We start from the raw sequence: 20,537 nt of genomic DNA, 5'->3' as shown, positions 1-20,537 counted from the left end.
TTTAATCCTAATGCATCAAGTTTATTTCTAATAACCTCATTATATCCATTATTGCCAATCACTAAAATTTCAGTTTTTTTTTTATTTAGTTTGAGAAAATTACTATTCATCCATTCAGAAACACAAGAAAGACATTGTGTTAGTGAATCAAGAGAGTCGGGGTCATCAGGTGCTATTGATAAGTACAGCTGTGTGTCATCAGCATAGCTGTGGTAGCTCACGTTATGCCCTGAGATAATCTGACCTAACGGAAGCATGTAGATTGAGAAGAGCAGCAGACCAGGATAGAGCCTTGTGGAACACCATATAGAATATCAGGTGTCTTTGAGATGTGATTACCACAACTAAAAAAGAATTGTCTACCTGCCAGGTAGGATTGAAACCAATTTAAGACACTGCCAGAGAGGCCCAACCATTGACTAAGGCGATTTCTAAGAATATTGTGATCAATGGTGTCAAATGCACTACTCAGATCTCAAGAGGATGAGAACAGATAAATGGCCTCTGTCTGCATTTACCCACAAGTCATTTACTACTTTAACGAGTGCAGTTTCTGTGCTGTGATTTGTTCTAAAACCCGACTGAAATTTATCAAGAATAGCAGGTTTATTGAGGTGGTCATTTAACTGCATAATGACTGCCTTCTCTAGAATTTTACTTAAGAAAGGCAGGTTAGAGATGGGTCTAAAATTTTCAAAAGCAGAGGAGTCAAGATTATGTTTCTTGAGTAGGGGTTTAACTACAGCAGTCTTAAGACAGTCTGGGAAGACCCCCATATCTAATGACAAATTTACTATGTCAAGAATATTATCAATTAGCACGCCTGATACTTCTTTGAAAAACCTTGTTGGTATCGGGTCAAGGACGCAGGTGGAGGGTCTCAGTTGAGAAATTATTTTATATAAATCAGGTAAATCTATCCTAGTGAAAGAATTACATTTGTTTAAAATGGAGTACTAGGGGTTTAAGTGGTTCAGTACTGGGGAGATGTACTGTATTATTTCTAATATCATTAATTTTTTGATTGAAAAATACAGCAATACCCTCACAGGTTGATGTCTACTATGTCAGCAGCAGGTCTCACCATAATATTAAAATTTTCCATCTTACTATTTCCATTATCCTCACTATTGTAGTTAGCACTATAAATGGACTGGTTTCTTAGAATGTTTGTAAATTTTGAAGCTGCTGATGAATTAAAGAAGCTTTTTTTAACAATATGCTTCTCGTGAATATTTTCTATCATTATTTCTATATTAAATAGTAAAAGAAAATGGTCTGATAGACCAATATCAATGACCTACTTTACATCAACTTTTAGTCCTTTAGTAATCACTAAGTCTAATGTATGACCTGCTTTATGTGTAGGCTGATTAATGAGCATCTCAAATCAAAAGAGTCCAGGAGGTTCATGAATTCTTTTACTTTTGGGTCACACTGATTATCAATATGAAAGTTAAAGTCACCGACTATTAGGAGCGTGTCACAGTTCGTAATTACAATTGACACCAAGTCTGAGAATTTTTTAAATAAAGACGTATTGTATTTAAGAGGTCTATACACGGATAATACTAGAAACTGAGAAACTCCATGAATAACAACGGCAAGATACTCAAAAGACTTGAATTTGCCAAACCTGACATCTTTACACTTTAACCGGCTCGAGTAAATGTTTGCTAAACCGCCGCCTTTCTTACCTTGGTGATCCACATGGGCAAAGCTGTAATTTGGAGATGCAGATTCGATTAAAACAGCCGCACCATCGGAGCTAAGGATCATATCCTTTTGTTGCTTCCTCATAGAATTCCAGCATGTTAGTAGAACATGATCTCCCTCTTCTGAACCCATGATGACTGTTCAGAAAAAAACCCTGTACTTGACATGTGCTGCTTAATCATATCCTTAATAATTCCTTCCATTAATTTTCCTTTGATGCAAATTATGCTTACTGGTCTATAGCTGATTGGATTTGCACAGTCATCCTCTTTATATAACAGGATAATATTTGCCATTTTCCAGTCCTTTGGAATCTCTCCAGTGCGCAGTGACTTCCTAAAATATGTGTCAAGGGTTTATATCTGTACTCGCTAGCCTCCTTAAGAACTCTGTGGTAAATATTATCTGGTCCTGGTGATTTGTTTGATTTCAGCCTAGATAGATAGATAGATAGATAGATAGATAGATAGATAGATAGATAGATAGATAGATAGATAGATAGATAGATAGATAGATAGATAGATAGATAGATAGATAGACAGATAGATAGACAGACAGACAGACAGACAGACAGACAGACAGACAGACAGACAGACAGACAGACAGACAGACAGACAGACACTTTATTAATCCCAAGGTGAAATTCCCATACTCCAGCAGCAGCACACTGATATAAAAAACAATATTAAATTAAAGAGTGATAACAATGCAGGTATAACAGACAATAACTTTGTATAATGTTAACGTTTACCCCCCGGGTGGAATTGAAGAGTCACATAGTGTGGGGTCTACTCAGTCTGTCAGTGGAGCAGGATGGTGACAGCAGTCTGTCACTGAAGACACTCCTCTGTCTGGAGATGATCCTGTTCAGTGGATGCCATGGATTCTCCATGATTGACAGGAGTCTGCTCAGCGCCCGTCGCTCTGCCACGGATGTCAAACTGTCCAGCTCTGTGCCTATAATAGAGCCTGCCTTCCTCATCAGTTTGTCCCTCTTCTTTATGCTGCCTCCCCAGCACACCACCGCGTAGAAGAGGCGCCACAACTGTCTGATAGAACATCTGCAGCATCTTATTGCAGATGTTGAAGGACGCCAGCTTTCTAATGAAGTATAGTCGGCTCTGTCCTCTCTTACACAGATCATCAGTATTGGCAGTCCAGTCCAGTTTATCATCCAGCTGCACTCCCAGGTATTTATAGGTCTGTACCTTCTGCACAGTCACCTCTGATGATCACGGGGTCCATGAGGGGCCTGGTCCTCCTAAAATCCACCACCAGCTCCTTGGTTTTGCTGGTGTTCAGGTGTAGGTGCTTTGAGTCGCACCATTTAACAAAATCCTTGATTAGGTTCCTATACTCCTCCTCCTGCCCACTCCTGATGCAGCCCACCATAGCAGTGTTGTCAGTGAATTTTTGCATGTGGCAGGACTCTGAGTTGTATTGGAAGTCTGATGTATGTTGGCTGAACAGGACCAGAGAAAGTCCAGTCCCCTGCGGCGCTCCTGTGCTGCTGACCACCATGTCAGACCTGCAGTTCCCGAGACGCACATACTGAGGTCTGTCTGTAAGATAGTCCACGATCCATGACACCAGGTATGAATCTACTCCCAGGTATTTAATCATCACAGCTCTTCTCCCTCTATAATTTCCAAATCCCTCAGTACCTCCTTAGTAGTCCCTGTTACTGCTCTGAGGTTATCCACTTGTTCACTTGTAAACACCTCAGAAAAATGTAAGTTTAGGGCATCTGCTATTTCACTGTATCTTTTAATTCCCCTTTACTATTTCAGACATACTTCACCTCCTCCTTGACTGTTCTTTTACTACTAAAACACTCAAACAATCTCTTGGGGTCTTCTTTCGCCTTATCTGCTATATTCCTCACCAACTGTCTTTTAGCCTCCCTGATATCCTTCTTAATGGTTTCCCCACTATACAGTCATTAGTCTTATATGCCTTATTTGTCTGTTTTTTCCTTTGCAATTTCTTTTTTAAATCTTTATTAATCCACTGTGGAGTTTTTTTTAGTTTCCTATTAATTCCAAATGTAGGTCTGTATCTGTCCTGCATTACATGTACAACATTTTAAACCTGTTCCACTGCTCCTCGACTGTCTCCACATTTAAAACCTTATCCCAGTGTATCCTCCTTAGACTTTGCCGCATCTGCTCAAAATTTGCCCTATCAAAGTTCAACTTAACAATTTTAGTCCTTGCAACCACACTCTTACAAAACACTGAGATTTTTATTATATTATGTTTCAATCACCTCTATACCCTATATGATTCCCACAGACAAAATATCTTTGAATTTTAAAAAAGTTTAGTTAAGTTTCAAAGTAAACAGTTCACACAAAAAAGAAAATTAAAATAGCAAAAAAGAAAAAAATAATGTTAAGAAAAGTTCAGTTCAAAGCTTAAATCTTGTTACATCTCAAATCGTTACTATTTACATGTGCTTTCTAGGCAAAAGCCACATTTCCTCATTAAGATGGGGCTCTTCGTCCAACCTGAAGAGGATTTGCATTAAAATTCTCTTTGACATAAACAGCAACCCCACCTCCTTTTCTGTTCTGTCTATCCTTCCTAATAATGTGTATCCCTCTATGTTACACTCATCCCATCTTTGTCATTTAGCCAGGTTTTTGTTATTGCTATACTATCATAAATATGCTCCTCCACTTACAAATCCAACTTACTTATTTTATTTTTGATAGTTCAAACATTACATGAAGCAATTTTAACGTGTTACTCATTTTACTTTTGCACTTAAACTTTGGGTTAGAATTTACATTACTATGCATGTTTATTTCTACACTGTTGTTTGCTCCTCCATATTTCTAAATCTGGTCTGTCCTAAACTCCCTGGCCTCTCCCATTCCCTAGTTTAAACAATCCTCGACTAACCTACTCATAATCCCCTCCCTGACACATCGGTGCCCTTCCAGTTCAGATGTAACCCATCCCATCTGTTCCAAAAGGAGTCCAGATGCCCCATAAACCTACACCTTTCTACCATGCACCAAGATTTGAACCACTCGTTAAGCCTTCAAATCTTCCTTGGACTGGCGCGTGGCACAGGCAGAACTTCGGAGAAGAACACCTTGTCAGTTCTGCTAATCAGCTTGACACCTCTTTGAATTTGGATTGCAGAACTGACAGACTACCTTATGTATGTCATTTAAAAAAAGGGAGGAATAAAAAATGACCCCAAAATTTTTTTTACAGTGAGGCAGGTCTGGTGAATCACCCCCAAGATGGGACGGGGGAAAGGATTTTTTATTTTTTCATTTGGCCCCAAATTTTTAAGGGAATTTTAGTTTTTTTTGAATTTAATTTTAAAGAGTTCTGCTCCACCCGGGTTTTTAAATTTTTACTAAGGGGTTGGCCCCCCGGAAAAGCTCTGATGAATTTCCCCACTTTCTTTTGAAGTGGGGGGTTGGGTATCATTGCATAAAAAAACCCCGGTCCAAAATATGAATAATAGGGCCCAAAGGGGGAACCCTTATAAATACAGAAGAGAAGAGGGCCAGGACAGACCCCCTTGGGAGGAGCCCCCTTGTGTGACTGGCACTGAGCTGGATCTGCTGTTGCCAAGACAAACCCAAACTCTTGTCTATCAGTCAGATGGGACTTGAACCCCCTGGAGGGCATTTGAGAAAAACATGTTCTCCATTCTGGTTAGTAGAATGTCATGTCTGACTTGGGGGTCTAATGGGAATTAATATGCTGGTTTGCCCCGGGAGTCTCTGCCATAACAAATCATTGGTTACCCGTGTGGAGCAGTTTCACAGCTGTGCTGTGCCCTGACACCACAAAAGGGTTCCATCAAATTATTAGTGGTTAATTAATTGGGTGAGTTGGGATACAACACGTTTAAAGAGTTTTTGACGGGAAAAGGTAAGTTTGAAAAAAAGGGGAAATTTTTAAAGACGCCAGCATCGACCGATTTTTTATTAACATTGGGGTTACAGAAATGTTTTAAAAAAGTGGAAGCACAGAGCCAGTGTGGGGATGAGTTTATTATTGTTGTAAAAGCCGGGATTATGGCATGAAGGCGGGGTTTTAAAAAAAAGGTGTGCTGGGGAAAAAAGTGGTCCCTCTCTTAAAAAACAGATGTGACTGGTGGGGAACTTGGAAAAGGAATTGGATGGAGTGGGAAAAAGGAGATAAAAAGATGTTTTTTGTTAGCTGAATTATTTAGAGTTTTTAATTTTGTTCCCAAAAGTGGGGGGAATTCCCAAAAGACTTCAGTAGAAGGGTGGTTGGGCCGGGCGGGTTCGATTGGTTTATTAACTACAGAGAAAAAACCCTTGGGTTATAAATGGCCATTTTCTATTTTTCCCACCCATGGGGGGTTGTTTTTTAACAGCAGTTGGTGCTTTTTGAAACCTGGATGTCCCCGGGTGAGGCCAGTCTTCCCGGACATTCTCTCAAGGCCAGCCAGTTGTTTTAGATCGCAATGCTGAATTATACCGGGAGCTGAATGCTTAAGGGAAAACCCTTTTTTTTATTTTTTTAAAGGAGCTTTTTTAAAAAATTTCAGTGGGGGGGTTTTATAAAAAATCAACGGGACCCTTGATTGATCTTTAAAATTCCTTTTTTGGTAAAATTTTTTTATTTTTGAAACCCAAAAACTTTTTTTTAAATGAATGTCCTGCCACCATGGGCAGCTGAAAAATTTGATTTGATTTTTCCCCAAAAGAAGAAAACCAAAAATTTTTGAAAAAATACTTTAGGGAAATATATCAATCTATGGATGTGAACGGGTTTATCATTAACTATACATATTTTTCTTTAAAAATTTCGGGGAAAAATATTTTTCGTTTGCAGGCTAAACGCCGAATTCTAATTTCTCATGTGGGGCTGGTATTTTCTTAAAGTAAAAAAACCCTATAAAACATGCCCTCCATAAACCCTTTTTCAACAACTCAAGGTTATTGTGGACAGAAGCTGTCCCAACATGAAAAACTGGAACGAGAACCAATCCCTGGCCAGTCCACACTATTTTTATTTTTCAGTGATGTTTACTGCTTCACCAAATCATGTCCATGTTTGTTAAATTTTTGCCCAAGAAAGTGGGAGTTCAGGGTGATGTTTTTAGAGGGGGCAGAATTGGCTCAGACACAGGAAGAAAGGGGTGATTTTGGAGGAACCTCAAAAACCCGGGGCCCCGATGATAAATTGGTGCCCAAACGGGGGCAGTTTTGGGGGCGCTTTTTAAAATTCTATAAATTTTGGCAATATAAAGGAAAAAATTTGGTTAAATTTTTGGTTGAAAACCAAGAAAAGGTGGATTAGCGAAAATTTGGAACCGTTATATAATCACAGAAGGATTTGGATAGCAGACAGGTTTTGGGCAGATTTGTGGCAGATGAAACTTAATGTCAAAATTTAAAAAAGATTAAATGGGAAAAAAAACCAAAATTTTGGAGATCTGGTCCACCCTTATGGGAAGGTTTGGGAGTCATAGTGGAACGTTTCCCCACTTCCCCATTGTTTTTGAGAAGCCATGAAAAAGACTAACAGAATGTCAGGTTATATACCCTTGATGTGGGGGTACAAGCCCGGGAAAGGTTCTCAAACTTTTTTCCCAGATGAGGTCTCACCAGTGTGTTAAAATGCAGTTCTGGTCAAAAAAGGACAAAACAGCACAAGAAAGGCCCAGAAAGGGGGCTGATTTAGGGCTACGGGGGGTGAGTTATGAAAAGTTTAAAAAGGGGGCTGAGCCACAGTTTCCCAAAAAAAGATTAAGAGGAGACATGATTAAAGGGGGTTTTAAAAATTATAAAGGGGAATTGGCCCAGTGGATTGAGACTTGTATTTTAAAATAAGTTCATCAAAAACCCACGGGAAACACATTTGGGAAAACTTTTTGGGGAAAATTCAAAACAAACATTGGGGAAGTTTTTCTTTACAAGAACCACAGACACTTGGAAAAAGCCCCCAAGAAATTTGGTAAAGTGGACTTTAGAATTTTCAAAATTTAACGTGTTTTAGTAGAATTAAGTTGATAGGAATGGTGAAATTTGTTGGACTGAATGACCTGCTCTCATTTAAATTCTTCTTAAAGTCCAAAAACCTTGGTTACAATCACCCCCAAACCCATTAATGTTGTGTTTGGTGGGCCCCGGGAGGGGTTTAAAAATTAAAGTATAAACAAAACATAAATCTTTTCTTTCCTCTAACATGTAGATTTATTTTTCCCTCAACTGGAAGAATCCCCCCCTACCAATTTTAAGTCAGTGGATAATTGATGTTGTATACTTTTTAAAAAATTAGAAAAATCAAATTCTCATTTAAAGGGGTCTGTTTAAAACTTTTTTTAAATATGGGATGAAATTTCATTTTAAAAAAAAACTTTTTTTTGGGGGGAAAATGGATATTTTTTCCCCTTCCTTGCTACTTTTTAAAGATTTGCTTTGCTTGTTAGCTCTCCACTTTTCTTTTTGGGTTGAATTTTGTTTTAAGTTTAAAAAATTTCCTGTATGGACTTTTTTTGATTCAAATTTAAAAATCAAAAAAAATTTAATTAGAGAGAAGATGCAAAATATTTTGGGAGGAAAAAGGAAAAAATTTATTTTTGAAGGAAGATTTGTGACACACAGAAAAAAAAAAAAATTTAAAAATGGGAAAAAATTTTTGGGCAATTAATGTCAGATCAAACAAAATTGGGCAGAGCGGGGGGGGAAGGGGGTTGAAGCTGTTTGGTTGGAGAAGGGTTTTTCTAGGGGTTTCCCAATAAAAGAGTATGAATCGTTTTATGCATACATTAAAACCATCAACTGACAGAATTTTTTGAATGCCAAAAAAAGATTCCAGTGCTGTATGGGCGGGGGCAAAAACAAAACAAAGGCAAGTGCCCTTTACCATTCTTAAAGGTATAAAACCCTTTTCCCATCATCACCCTCAGAGGCAAGAATCTTAACTGTCAAACCCTAAAATCATAACCCCAAATTTCACAGGTGGACAGAGGGATGTGGGCAGCATCAAGGTAACACCGGGAAGCAACCTGTCCATTTTCGGGTCAGAGATGTGTTTTAAAAAAAACGGGGGGCCACTTTCGCGGGGTTGTAAAAAGGGTTCTTTAACACTCAGTATCATCTGAGAGGCAAAACATTTTGGCCAACTTTCCCCCTAGAAGATTACTGGGATTAGCCAATACCAAAAAAGAAATGTTAGAGTAAAACAATGGTCAAAATCTAAATTAATAAAAACTTAAAGGTCGGGTTTTTAAAAACCTGCATTTTATGGGGACTGGTCCCATCTCTGAAAAATTTTAAACTTATTCATGGCGGGCCCCCTTTTTGGGGGGAAAGCAAGAAAATGGAAAAAAAGGTGAAAAAGCTAAAGCAAAAAAAGACAGCCCCCCCAAGATTGGAAAAGGTCTTTTTTAGTACACCCTTGGTTTTGATTTCATTTTCCTTCTTATTTTTTCCTTTAGAAAAGTGGTGTTCCATATTCTCCTCCCAATTGGATTAACCTAATTTAATACAACCCCAAATTTTTCCAAAGTTCTTTCAAATCTAAAACACACAAAAATTTTTTAAACCCAAAATCAAAACAGTAGTGGCCTGGTGTTAACTGGGAAAAAATTTTAGCATATGTTAATTGGTTTTCCCCATTGGAAACCTTATCCCCCATTTTTTTAAAAAGTCAAGATAAATAATATCACCTGCTCCTCTTTGATCAACAACAACAACATTTATTTTTAAACACATTTTTTTACAAACAACGTAGCCCCAAAGTGTTTTACTGATGAAAAAAAAAAAAATAAAAAATAAATAATTAAATAAAGAACACAAATTTTCTAAAATAAAAAGTGGGTCCAATGGCCGGGGAAGGGACAGAAAAAAAAAAAAAATCTCCCAAGGGGCCACAAACCACCGGGCAAGCCCTCCCCTGGGTTTTCCCTACCTAACATCAATGACCCCCAATCATTGAAAAACCCTGTGTATTCATGGTTCTCATGGAAGGACTTAGTGGGGTCATGTGGACTTCGGGCCCTTTTAATCCATCAATGGGGGGGACACCCGGGGTTGTTTGAGGGGGTGGTGGTGGCGCAGGTGCCCCCCCAAAAAACCGGAAAAAAGAAAGAAGGGGGTCAGAATGGTTTTTGAATAAAATACCATGAATAATAATGATAATTAATTGAATATGGGGAGCATCCGGGGGAAAAAAACTAAGATGAAGCTATGAGAAAAGCCATGTTAAAGAAATTTTTTTTGGGCAGTTTTTAAAGTGCCCCACTGAAAATTAGGGGCCCCTTTTCTTTTGGGCAGGCAATTCCAAATTTTAGATGCATTAGAGCAGAAGGCATTGCCCCCTCACCACTTTTTTTTAATTTTGCTTTTGGGAATTCTAAGCAGACCTCTTTTAAAAAGATCTAAGGTTAATTTGGAATTTAAGGTGTCGGGACATTCTGATATATAAGATGGAGGATTTAAAGGCTTTAAAAACCCAAATAAAAGGGTACATAGTCAATTCTAAAAGACACAGGTAAAAAATGTGACATAAAACCCGGGAAAATTGTTCAGTTTTTTCTTTTTCCTAGTTAAATTCTAGCAGCTGCTTTTCTGCCCGTTGCAAGTGATTTAGGGTTTTTTGGGGGGTTGGGGGGGAGGGGTTACAGTAATCTAGTCGACTGAAAAAAAAAAGTGTGGTTTAAATTTTCTCCAGCATCTTGCAGTTTAAAAAAGGGGTCTAATTTTTGCTATATTTCTTTGGGAAAAAAGGGATGTCCTAGTAAAAAGGGTTAATATTGATTTTTATCAGGTTAGTTACCCCTAAATTTTTACCTCCATCTTGACTTTTAATCCTAATGCATCAATTTTTATTTCAAATAACCTCATTATATCCATTATTGCCAATCCCCAAAATTTTCCGTTTTTTTATTTAGTTTGAGAAAATTCCCTATTCATCCATTCAAAACCCGAAAGACATTGTGTTAGTGAATCAAGGGGTGGGGGTCATCAGGTGCTATTGATAAGTACACCCCAGCTTTTGGGGTGTCCGTTTTGTAACCTGAGATAATTTTGCCCAAACGGAAGCATGTAGATTGATGAGCAGAGGACCAGGATAGAGCCTTGTGGAACACCTTTCCCCGGAATATCATGTGTTTTTGATTTGATTACCACAACTCACAAAAATTTTCTCCCCGCCAGGTAGGATTAAAACCCAATTAAAACCCCTCCCAGAGGGCCCACCCATTGACTAAGGCGATTTCAAAGGTTTGATAAAATTGGTGTCAAATGAAACCCCTCAGATCAAAAGGGATGAAAAAGATAAATGGCCTCTGTCTGCATTCCCCTATAATTTTTTTAAAAATTTTCTGTCTGTGTTTTTTCAAAAACCCCGACTAAATTTATCAAGAATAGCAGGTTTTTTGGGAGGTGGTCATTTAATTTTCATAATGTTGCCTTCTCTAGAATTTTATTGAAAGGGGGTTAGAGAGGGTTCAAAAATTTTTTTAAAAAGTTTTGGGGGGTAAATTTGTTTTTTAAAGGGGGTTTAAATTTACAGCAGTCTTAAGACAGTCTGGGAAGCCCCCAGATCTAATAATTAATTTTACTATGTCAAGAATATTACCAAAAAACCCCTTGATATTTTTTAAAAAACCCTTTTGTTGGTATTGAGTCAAGGAGAGGTTGGAAAGGGTCCAGTTGAGAAATTAGTTTATAAAATCAGGTAAATCTATCCTGGTGAAAGAATTTAATTTGTTTAAAATGGACTACTGGGTTTAAGGGGTTTCCCAGTACTGGGGAGATGTACTATATTATTTCTAAAAACCTTAAATTTTTTTGATTAAAAAATACAGCAATACCCCACGGGTTGATTTTCTGCTATGTAAACCGGAAACTCTCACCATAAAAATTAAAAATTTTCCATCTTACTTTTCCATTATCCTCACTATTTATTAGCACAAAAAACAGACTGGTTTTTTGGGAATTTTTGGGAAATTTTTTGAAGCTTTGATAAAATTAAAAATTTTCTTTGTTTAAAGTAATATTTTCTATCATTATTTTTTATATTAAATAGTAAAAAAAAAAATGGTCTAAAGCCAAAAATCCAATCCTCTTTACATCAACTTTTAGCCCTTTAGTAACCCTAAAGTCTTTTAAATGCCCCGTTTTATGTGTGGGCGGGATTAATGAGCATCTCAAATAAAAAGGAGTCCGGGAGGTTCATGAATTCTTTTACTTTTGGGTCACACTGATTATCAATATGAAAGTTAAAGTCACCGACTAATTAGGAGGCGTGTCATAGTCTCGTAATTACAATTGACACCAAGTCTGAGAAATTTTTTAACAAAAGGCGATTGTATTTAAGAGGTCTATACACGGATAATACTAGAAACTGAGAAACTCCATGAATAACAACGGCAAGATACTCAAAAGACCTGAATTTGCCAAACCTGACATCTTTACACTTTAACCGGCTCGAGTAAATGTTTGCTAAACCGCCGCCTTTCTTACCTTGGTGATCCACATGAGCAAAGCTGTAATTTGGAGATGCAGATTCGATTAAAACAGCGCACCATCTGAGCTAAGGATCATATCCTTTTTTTTGCTTCTCATAGAATTCCAGCATGTTAGTAGAACATGATCTCCCTCTTCTGAACCCATGATGACTGTTCAGAAAAAAACCCTGTACTTGACATGTGCTGCTTAATCCTATCCTTTAATAATTCCTTCCATTAATTTTCCTTTGATGCAAATTATGCTTACTGGTCTATAGCTGATTGGATTTGCACAGTCATCCTCTTTATATAACAGGATAATATTTGCCATTTTCCAGTCCTTTGGAATCTCTCCAGTGTACAGTGACTTCCTAAAATATGTGTCAAGGGTTTATATCTGTACTCTAGCTTCCTTCATAACTTGTGGTAAATATTATCTGGTCCTGGTGATTTGTTTGATTTCAGCCTAGATAGATAGATAGATAGATAGATAGATAGATAGATAGATAGATAGATAGATAGATAGATAGATAGATAGATAGATAGATAGATAGATAGATAGATAGATAGATAGATAGATAGATAGATAGATAGATGATAGATAGATAGATGATAGATAGACAGACAGACAGACAGACAGAGACTGACAGACAGACAGACAGACAGACAGACAGACAGACAGACAGACACTTTAAATCCCAAGGTGAAATTCCCATACTCCAGCAGCAGCACACTGATATAAAAAACAATATTAAATTAAAGAGTGATAACAATGCAGGTATAACTGACAATAACTTTTGTATAATGTTAACGCTTTACCCCGGTGGAATTGAAGAGTCACATAGTGTGGGGTCTACTCAGTCTGTCAGTGGAGCAGGATGGTGACAGCAGTCTGTCACTGAAGCTGCTCCTCTGTCTGGAGATGATCCTGTTCAGTGGATGCCATGGATTCTCCATGATTGACAGGAATCTGCTCAGCGCCGCGCTCTGCCACGAAAGATGTCAAACTGTCCAGCTCTGTGCCTATAATAGAGCCTGCCCTCCTCACTCAGTTTGTCCATGCGTGAGGAGTCCTTCTTTATGCTGCCTCCCCAGCACACCACCAGCAGTAGAAGAGGCGCCGCCACACCGTCTGATAGAACATCTGCAGCATCTTATTGCAGATGTTGAAGGACATCAGCCTTCTAAGGAAGTATAGTCGGCTCTGTCCTCTCTTACACAGATCATCAGTGATCAGTATTGGCAGTCCAGTCCAATTTATCATCCAGCTGCACTCCCAGGTATTTATAGGTTCAGTACCCTCTGCACAGTCACCTCTGATGATCACGGGGTCCATGAGGAGCCTGGTCTTCCTAAAATCCACCACCAGCTCTTTGGTTTTGCTGGTGTTCAGGTGTAGGTGCTTTGAGTCGCACCATTTAACAAAGTCCTTGATTAGGTTCCTATACTCCTCCTCCTGCCCACTCCTGATGCAGCCCACCATAGCAGTGTTGTCAGGGAATTTTTTGCATGTGGCAGGACTCTGAGTTGTATTGCAAGTCCAATGTATGTTAGCTGAGCAGGACTGGAGAAAGTCCAGTCCCCTGCGGCGCTCCTGTGCTGCTGACCACAATGTCAGACCTGCAGTTCCCGAGGCATACTGCAGGTCTGTCTGTAAGATAGTCCACGATCCATGCTACCAGGTATGAATCTACTCCCAGGTATTTAATCTGGAGCAGCACTTCTCCTCTACAATTTCTAAATCCCTCAGTACCTCCCTTAGTAGTCCTGTTACTGCTCTGAGGTTATCCACTTGCTCACTTGTAAAGACCTCAGAAAAATGTAAGTTTAGGGCATCTGCTATTTCACTATCTGTATCTTTTAATTCCCTTTACTATTTCTAGACATACTTCACCTCCTCCTTGACTGTTCTTTTACTACTAAAACACTCAAACAATCTCTTGGGGTCTTTTCGCCTTTATCTGCTATATTCCTCTCCAACTGTCTTTTAGCCTCCCTGATATCCTTCTTAATGGTTTCCCCACTATACAGTCATTAGTCTTATATGCCTTATTTGTCTGTTTTTCCTTTGCAATTTCTTTTTAAATCTTTATTAATCCACTGTGAGTTTTTTTTTAGTTTCCTATTAATTCCAAGTGTAGGTCTGTATCTGTCCTGCATTACATGTACAACATTTTTAAACCTGTTCCACTGCTCCTTGACTGTCTCCACATTTAAAACCTTATCCCAGTGTATCCTCCTTAGACTTTGCCAGCATCTGCTCAAAATTTGCCCTATCAAAGTTCAACTTTAACAATTTTAGTCCTTGCAACCACACTCTTACAAAACACTGAGATTTGTATTATATTATGTTTCAATCCTCTACCCTCTATACCCTATATGATTCCACAGACAAAATATCTTTGTTTTTAAAAGTTTAGTTAAGTTTCAAAGTAAAGCAGTTCACACAAAAAAGAAAATTAAAATAGCAAAAAAAAAGAAATAAATAATGTTAAGAAAAGTTCAGTTCAAAGCTTAAATCTTGTTACATCTCAAATCGTTACTATTTACATGCTTTCTAGGCAAAAGCCACATTTCCTCTATAAGATGGGGCTCTTCGTCCAACCTGAAGAGGATTTGCATTAAAATTCTCTTTGACATAAACAGCAGCCGCATCTCCTTTTCTGTTCTGTCTATCCTTCCTAATAATGTGTTTCCCTCTATGTTACACTCATCCCTCTTTGTTATTTAGCCTGGTTTTTGTTATTGCTATACTATCATAAATATGCTCCTCCACTTACAAATCCAACTTACTTATTTTATTTTTGATAGTTCAAACATTACATGAAGCAATTTTAACGTGTTACTCATTTTACTTTTGCACTTAAACTTTGGGTTAGAATTTACATTACTATGCATGTTTATTTCTACACTGTTGTTTGCTCCTCCATAGTTCTAAATCTGGTCTGTCCTAAACTCCCTGGCCTCTCCCATTCCCTAGTTTAAACAATCCTCACTAACCTACTCATAACTCCCTCCCTGGCACACTCGGTTGCCCGTCCAGTTCAGATGTAACCCATCCCATCTGTTCCAAAAGGAGTCCAGATGCCCCATAAACCTACACCTTTCTACCATGCACCAAGATTTGAACCACTTGTTAAGCCTTCTAATCCTTCCTTGGACTGGCACGTGGCACAGGCAGAACTTCGGAGAAGAACACCTTGTCAGTTCTGCTAATCAGCTTGGCACCTAACTCTTTGAATTTGGATTGCAGAACTGACAGACTACCCTTATGTATGTCATTTGTTCCAACATGGACAATGACATCTGGATCCACCCCTGCTCTGGCCAACAGACTATCCACCCTTCCAGTGAGGTCTCCCACCTGTGCACCTGGACGGCAACTCACCGTGCGAGACTCTCTGGAGGAAACCTGTGCTTCAATCCCCTAATGGCTGAGACCCCAACTATCGCTACCTTTCTCTTTCCAGGGACTGGTTTTGAGGTGCCCGTTGGGGCTCCTCATCCCTGCCTACCATCTCAGAATCATCAGAGAACTGTCCACCTCCACAAGGGCCTAAAAACGGTTTGACACTTCTAATTCTGGAGTTGATGCCCCCAGACAGAGTGCACCTTATACCATGGGCCTTGTGACCATGACCCACCAATCTCTACCTGTCTGGTCTGGAATCTCCTCCCTTGCCACCTTAGGGGTACACAATATTTCTCTAAAGGACTCCTGGGCCAGGTCCACCAATTCTCTATTACAATGCAGGCCAGCCAACTCCTCCTCCAGTTCAGCGACCCTGAGCTTGAGGTGTTGGATCAGCTGGCAACTCCTGCAGATGTAACTCTCATCTAAAAAGTCCAACATCCAACAGGGCTTGCATTGCACTAGCCTCATTATTAAAATATGATTTAGAATAACTAAAATTGCCTTTACTTTTTGTTTTTTTGTTATTTAATTAAAATTAAATTTTTTAACTTAAAAGGTAAAACTAAATAATTTTAGCCAAAGAAATGAGATTACAGAACTGCTACAGCTATTTTACACCTTTTCCCTTTAACCTCCTGCACTGTTGTCCCTTTCAACTGCCTGCTTTTTGTCTTTCTAGGAGGTTAACGTTACTTTTCTTTGTCTTTTCTCCTAACTTTGCGCTCCTCTTATTCCTTACTTAAAGTTCGCAGGTCTCTTTTCCGAAGTCCAGAACCATTTGTGAAGTGTTATTACTAACAGTATGAAGTGAAAGAAATCAGCTAGACCTATTCACACTTAGGTGTTATAATTTTCCAGCATTTGTTTAGTGATTTTCAAACTTTTTAATGGCTTTTGGTAAGCATTTCTCAGACATCTTTGGGTGTTTTGCAGGTGCCATTAAGGTGTTCAAAGGGGTTTTTCAAACGTTTTTCCATCATTTACAAAGAAGCGTTTTGCAGGCAAAATATGATTAATACCACTTCCATTTTGTAGCTGTGAGATGTTGTCGTATTGTGAGGTGATTGTTGTGTTTCCAGAATAATTTTGATTATGATGTTAATACTGCCATCCATGTCAGATGTGAAAATTCTGGGATCCAGGACGTAAGTAGTCATGTGAGTGTGTGAGTGTTGGGAGAAATAATTGTGTTATTTTTCAAACAGTCTGCTGCTGCAACACTGTGTATGTGTGTGATCTGGTCATCTGTTAACTGCTAGTGAGGAAGGATTTTTAATTTAAAGGGTGATCAACTTAAAGAACTGAACACACTTTGAGTTCATATACATGTTATCCTGCATGTACTGTCAGAATCTAATTAGTCTGCTCATTTTTTGGGTCACCGGGAGCCAGTGATTATTGCAGCAGAACTGGGTGTAAAGCAAAAAGCAAAGGAGGACGGTGAGCCGATTGTTTTCAGTGCTCAGTCGCACAGCCAATCAATAAAGAGTGTGCAGTGATGTGTGCAATCTTATAATAGGAACCTATTCATAAAATATCTATTTAGTCTTAATCCAGCTATTTGATAAAGACAGTTTGACATGGGTGATCTGGTGGCACAGCGGCCAGTGTTCACCTGCGGGGTCAGATTTGGAATGGAAAATGGAGATGGATGTTATGTACCTTTAAAGACTAAATGTATTTTCTTAATTGAAATGTTTTGCTGACACATTTTAAGTATTCAGTGTTAAAAAAGGCTCAGAACAACTTGCTCGATACTGCCGATCAATAACTGCACAGGAACATGCAAATCACTTTTACTAAGTGGTACTAAGAAGAGGAGCTCCACTGTGCCACTCTGCCTATTTGTTAAAACATTTGCACTAACACTTAACCCAATTAAAACTTACTAAATATATAACTAAGTCGCGTGTTGAATTCTTGTCACTTGATTGTAAGCTGTGTCCCTTAATGCGCCTGAGTGCACGACATCAGAATATTTTGTTTGTGTCAATGAGCAGCTTCATCCAGGAAGAGACATTGACTTCCTGTACATTTGCTCCCCAAATGCTCTTTTCTTTTCTTTTGCCAGCATTTTATAAGTGTTACCTTTGATTTCAAAGGAATCAGCGTTTGTCTGCAAATGGTTGAAAACTGCTGTGTGCCAAAATGTTCTAAACCACATGTTGCTATGAATGGTGTCAGTGATAACAAAACTTTGAACAGAGTCATTGAAAATAATGGCAATTAACTTGTCAAGTGGTTTAGGAGCATTCTGGTCTTGTGATAAAACACTAGAAAAACGCTTAGGTGTGGATGGGCCCTAAAGCTTCACCACCCTGACCTACACACACATTGACAGTTAATTAAAAGAGTTAATTAGCACAGCTGAACAATCTTAAATCACTGAAGAGTCTGAGGTTAGTGAGCTTAAATCACATCACCTACGCTGGACACAAAGTGGAACACGAAAGAGCACAAGTGCTGCTGGGGTCAAGATGTGAAAAGGTCTGACAATGTCAGAAAGTCACATCCACCATCTTTGAGGTTGCAGACACCAGGAGTGCAACAAGACATCCAATGCAAATAAGGACACAACAATAATGAGGTTTAGGGTTGTTCTACATATTAAAGAGAAGGTAGGACAACTATTTATAAAAATATGTTTAATAAGAGAGTGAACATTTTATTTTTTAAAATGTTTATTTGCTTATCTTATCCACCTAGCCTGCTACATTTGGCCCGATTCGGGTTCTGCTCTGGCGCTGGCAGCAGAGATTCAGTTCGGCACACATTCACGAGCCGGTATCTGGGCCGAGGTCAGCCTTTTCTAATTCAGATATTTTGTAATCCATAGCCATTACACCTCACATCTGGGCCAAGTCAGGAGTAAGCAGAGCCTGCTGATGACCGTGCGATTACAGCATATTGGATTTGGTCTGAGTTCATACTTGGACTGGCAGTTCCTGACAAATTGAGGCACAATTGTGACATGTCGCATTCAAGGCCCAGTCTTGACTGTAAGCACACTGGCTGGCTTGTTAGTGGCACAGTTCATATGTTTAATCTTGTATGAAGTTAAATCAGACATTGCCTGATGAGCCACCCAGTAAAATACACTCGGGCTGCATCAGGGCAGATTGCTTTCTTTTTTAATTATCATGTATAAAAGTATACAAAATTAATTAAAAAAAATATCTAGAAACATTTCAGGATCCACATTTACTGTGTGGTCTGTGCTGTATGCAAATGAAGCAACATCAACAGCCAATCCTCATCTGGCTATGGAGCCAGCAGGGACAATAGATGAAGAGTGTTGTTAAATGTAAGCAGCCGCACCGTCACTGCACTGCGTAATATTTAAAGTGCCATTGTTATGGATTTCACCGTTCGATAAGCTGCAGGGTCCTGAATGATTTAATCTTTCATTCATCCATTTCATTATTCACCTTTAATTTGCAGAAAACGGGACTGCAGACCCACCATGTCAAAGGTAAATCAAGAAAACCACCAACAGTCAGCGTGCGGGGCACAAGCAGATCTTAACAGTTTAAAATGAGGAGAAGGAGGGCATTTGACAAATGAAAGAGGATTTAGGACAACCGTTCCAAAAAAGACATTTAATAAGGGAGCGAATCATTCATTTTTAAAAAATGTTTATTTTCTTACTTCATTTTTATCTAACCAATAGTTGGTGAGCTAACAGAAAAAAACCACCATCGCCTCATAGTGGAATCACAGCCTGCTTTTCAGAACAACAAGCAAAGATTTAGAGCTCCACGCTGTCAGATACATGAAACTCAAAACTTTTATATTCATTCGTAACAAATCTAGGAGTCAATTTCAAGGTGCTTTTTACAAAAGAGGACAGAAAAAAAGAGAACTTTTACTAACAACACAGTATAAATGTAGATCTTTTTAGATACAAACTTCTCTAATTTACCAATGTGACATTTCTCATTAAGCAGTTTCTAAAAGCCAAGTGTTTTAATACTGTGATAACAAGTGGAAGTATTCAGAGAAAGTGTAAAAACATTAAAACTTTTAAAGTATATAAACTGAATATAGTCAGGAGTTAACACAGCAAAATGTATATCAGTGCAAACTCCAGGACTACACCAGGGCTCTTCACCCGAGTAGAAATGCGCAGGTGCCGCCATTGAAGGAGAAGCTGAAACTTCCCAAGTTTAGAGTAATTCTGCTTTACTCCTGCTCAGTGAAAGGTAAGTGACGGTCGTGCAGCTCCTCGTGTATTTAGTTTGTGCTTCTTTTAGCAAACTGACAACACTAGAGCCCTGCTAACCTTCATATTCGCCTATGATGTTTTATTACATGAACTAAAAACAGAAGTGATTATTAGTGATAGCTTCCTGTGATTATCGTGTAGTCGTCTGGAGGAGAGTCAGACAACAACTGACATTTGGGAGGTGACACACAATAACCTTGACATTGGCAGTCAGGCTGGATTCTCAGAGGTGAAAAGGATTTGCAAAAGCCGTCGAGTTCAAGGCGGAGGAGAGAGACAGCGAGTCACTTCTGGGTACCAATGATCAATGGTGTCACTTGTGACGGTAACACAGCTCTAGATTGTGTGTTTATACCATGAGAAATATCATCAACTGCATTTTCTCAACAGAATTGTGAAGTTACAGCCTCATGGACATCTGCAGTGCAGCAAATTAGGAAAAGTCAAGGAAGGACTGAAGTGTGACTTGCATACTGAAGGAATAATTAAAACATTTAAACACATCAAACGAGAAAAGTGCATTGAGGACTGAAGACAGGAAGGACTTCTTTACACAAAGAGTTGTGGGACTCTGGAAGAAACTAGCAAGACATAAGCTGAAACAGACACCTGGACCACATTTAAGAAGGATATGGAAAATAAATTAGTGCAGCAGCTTAACTATTAGCTTAACAAACCACTGAGAAAAGGATGTGAATGGTCTCCTGTCGTTGGTCAAAGTTC

At 38.7% G+C, this 20,537-nt stretch overlaps 1 protein-coding gene across 1 annotated transcript in view; it reads right to left on the bottom strand.

Annotated features, from left to right (window-relative positions):
• LOC120521162 overlaps positions 1 to 20,537 on the bottom strand; it is a 200,575-nt gene that overhangs the window by 179,037 nt on the left and 1,001 nt on the right. The window lies entirely within an intron of this gene.

The sequence above is a fragment of the Polypterus senegalus genome, chromosome 1 (assembly GCF_016835505.1).
Source record: "Polypterus senegalus isolate Bchr_013 chromosome 1, ASM1683550v1, whole genome shotgun sequence".
NCBI classification, from domain to species: domain Eukaryota; kingdom Metazoa; phylum Chordata; class Cladistia; order Polypteriformes; family Polypteridae; genus Polypterus; species Polypterus senegalus.
The sequence above is the reverse complement of the archived record's forward strand: the minus strand, read 5'-3'. Positions and strand labels throughout refer to the sequence as shown.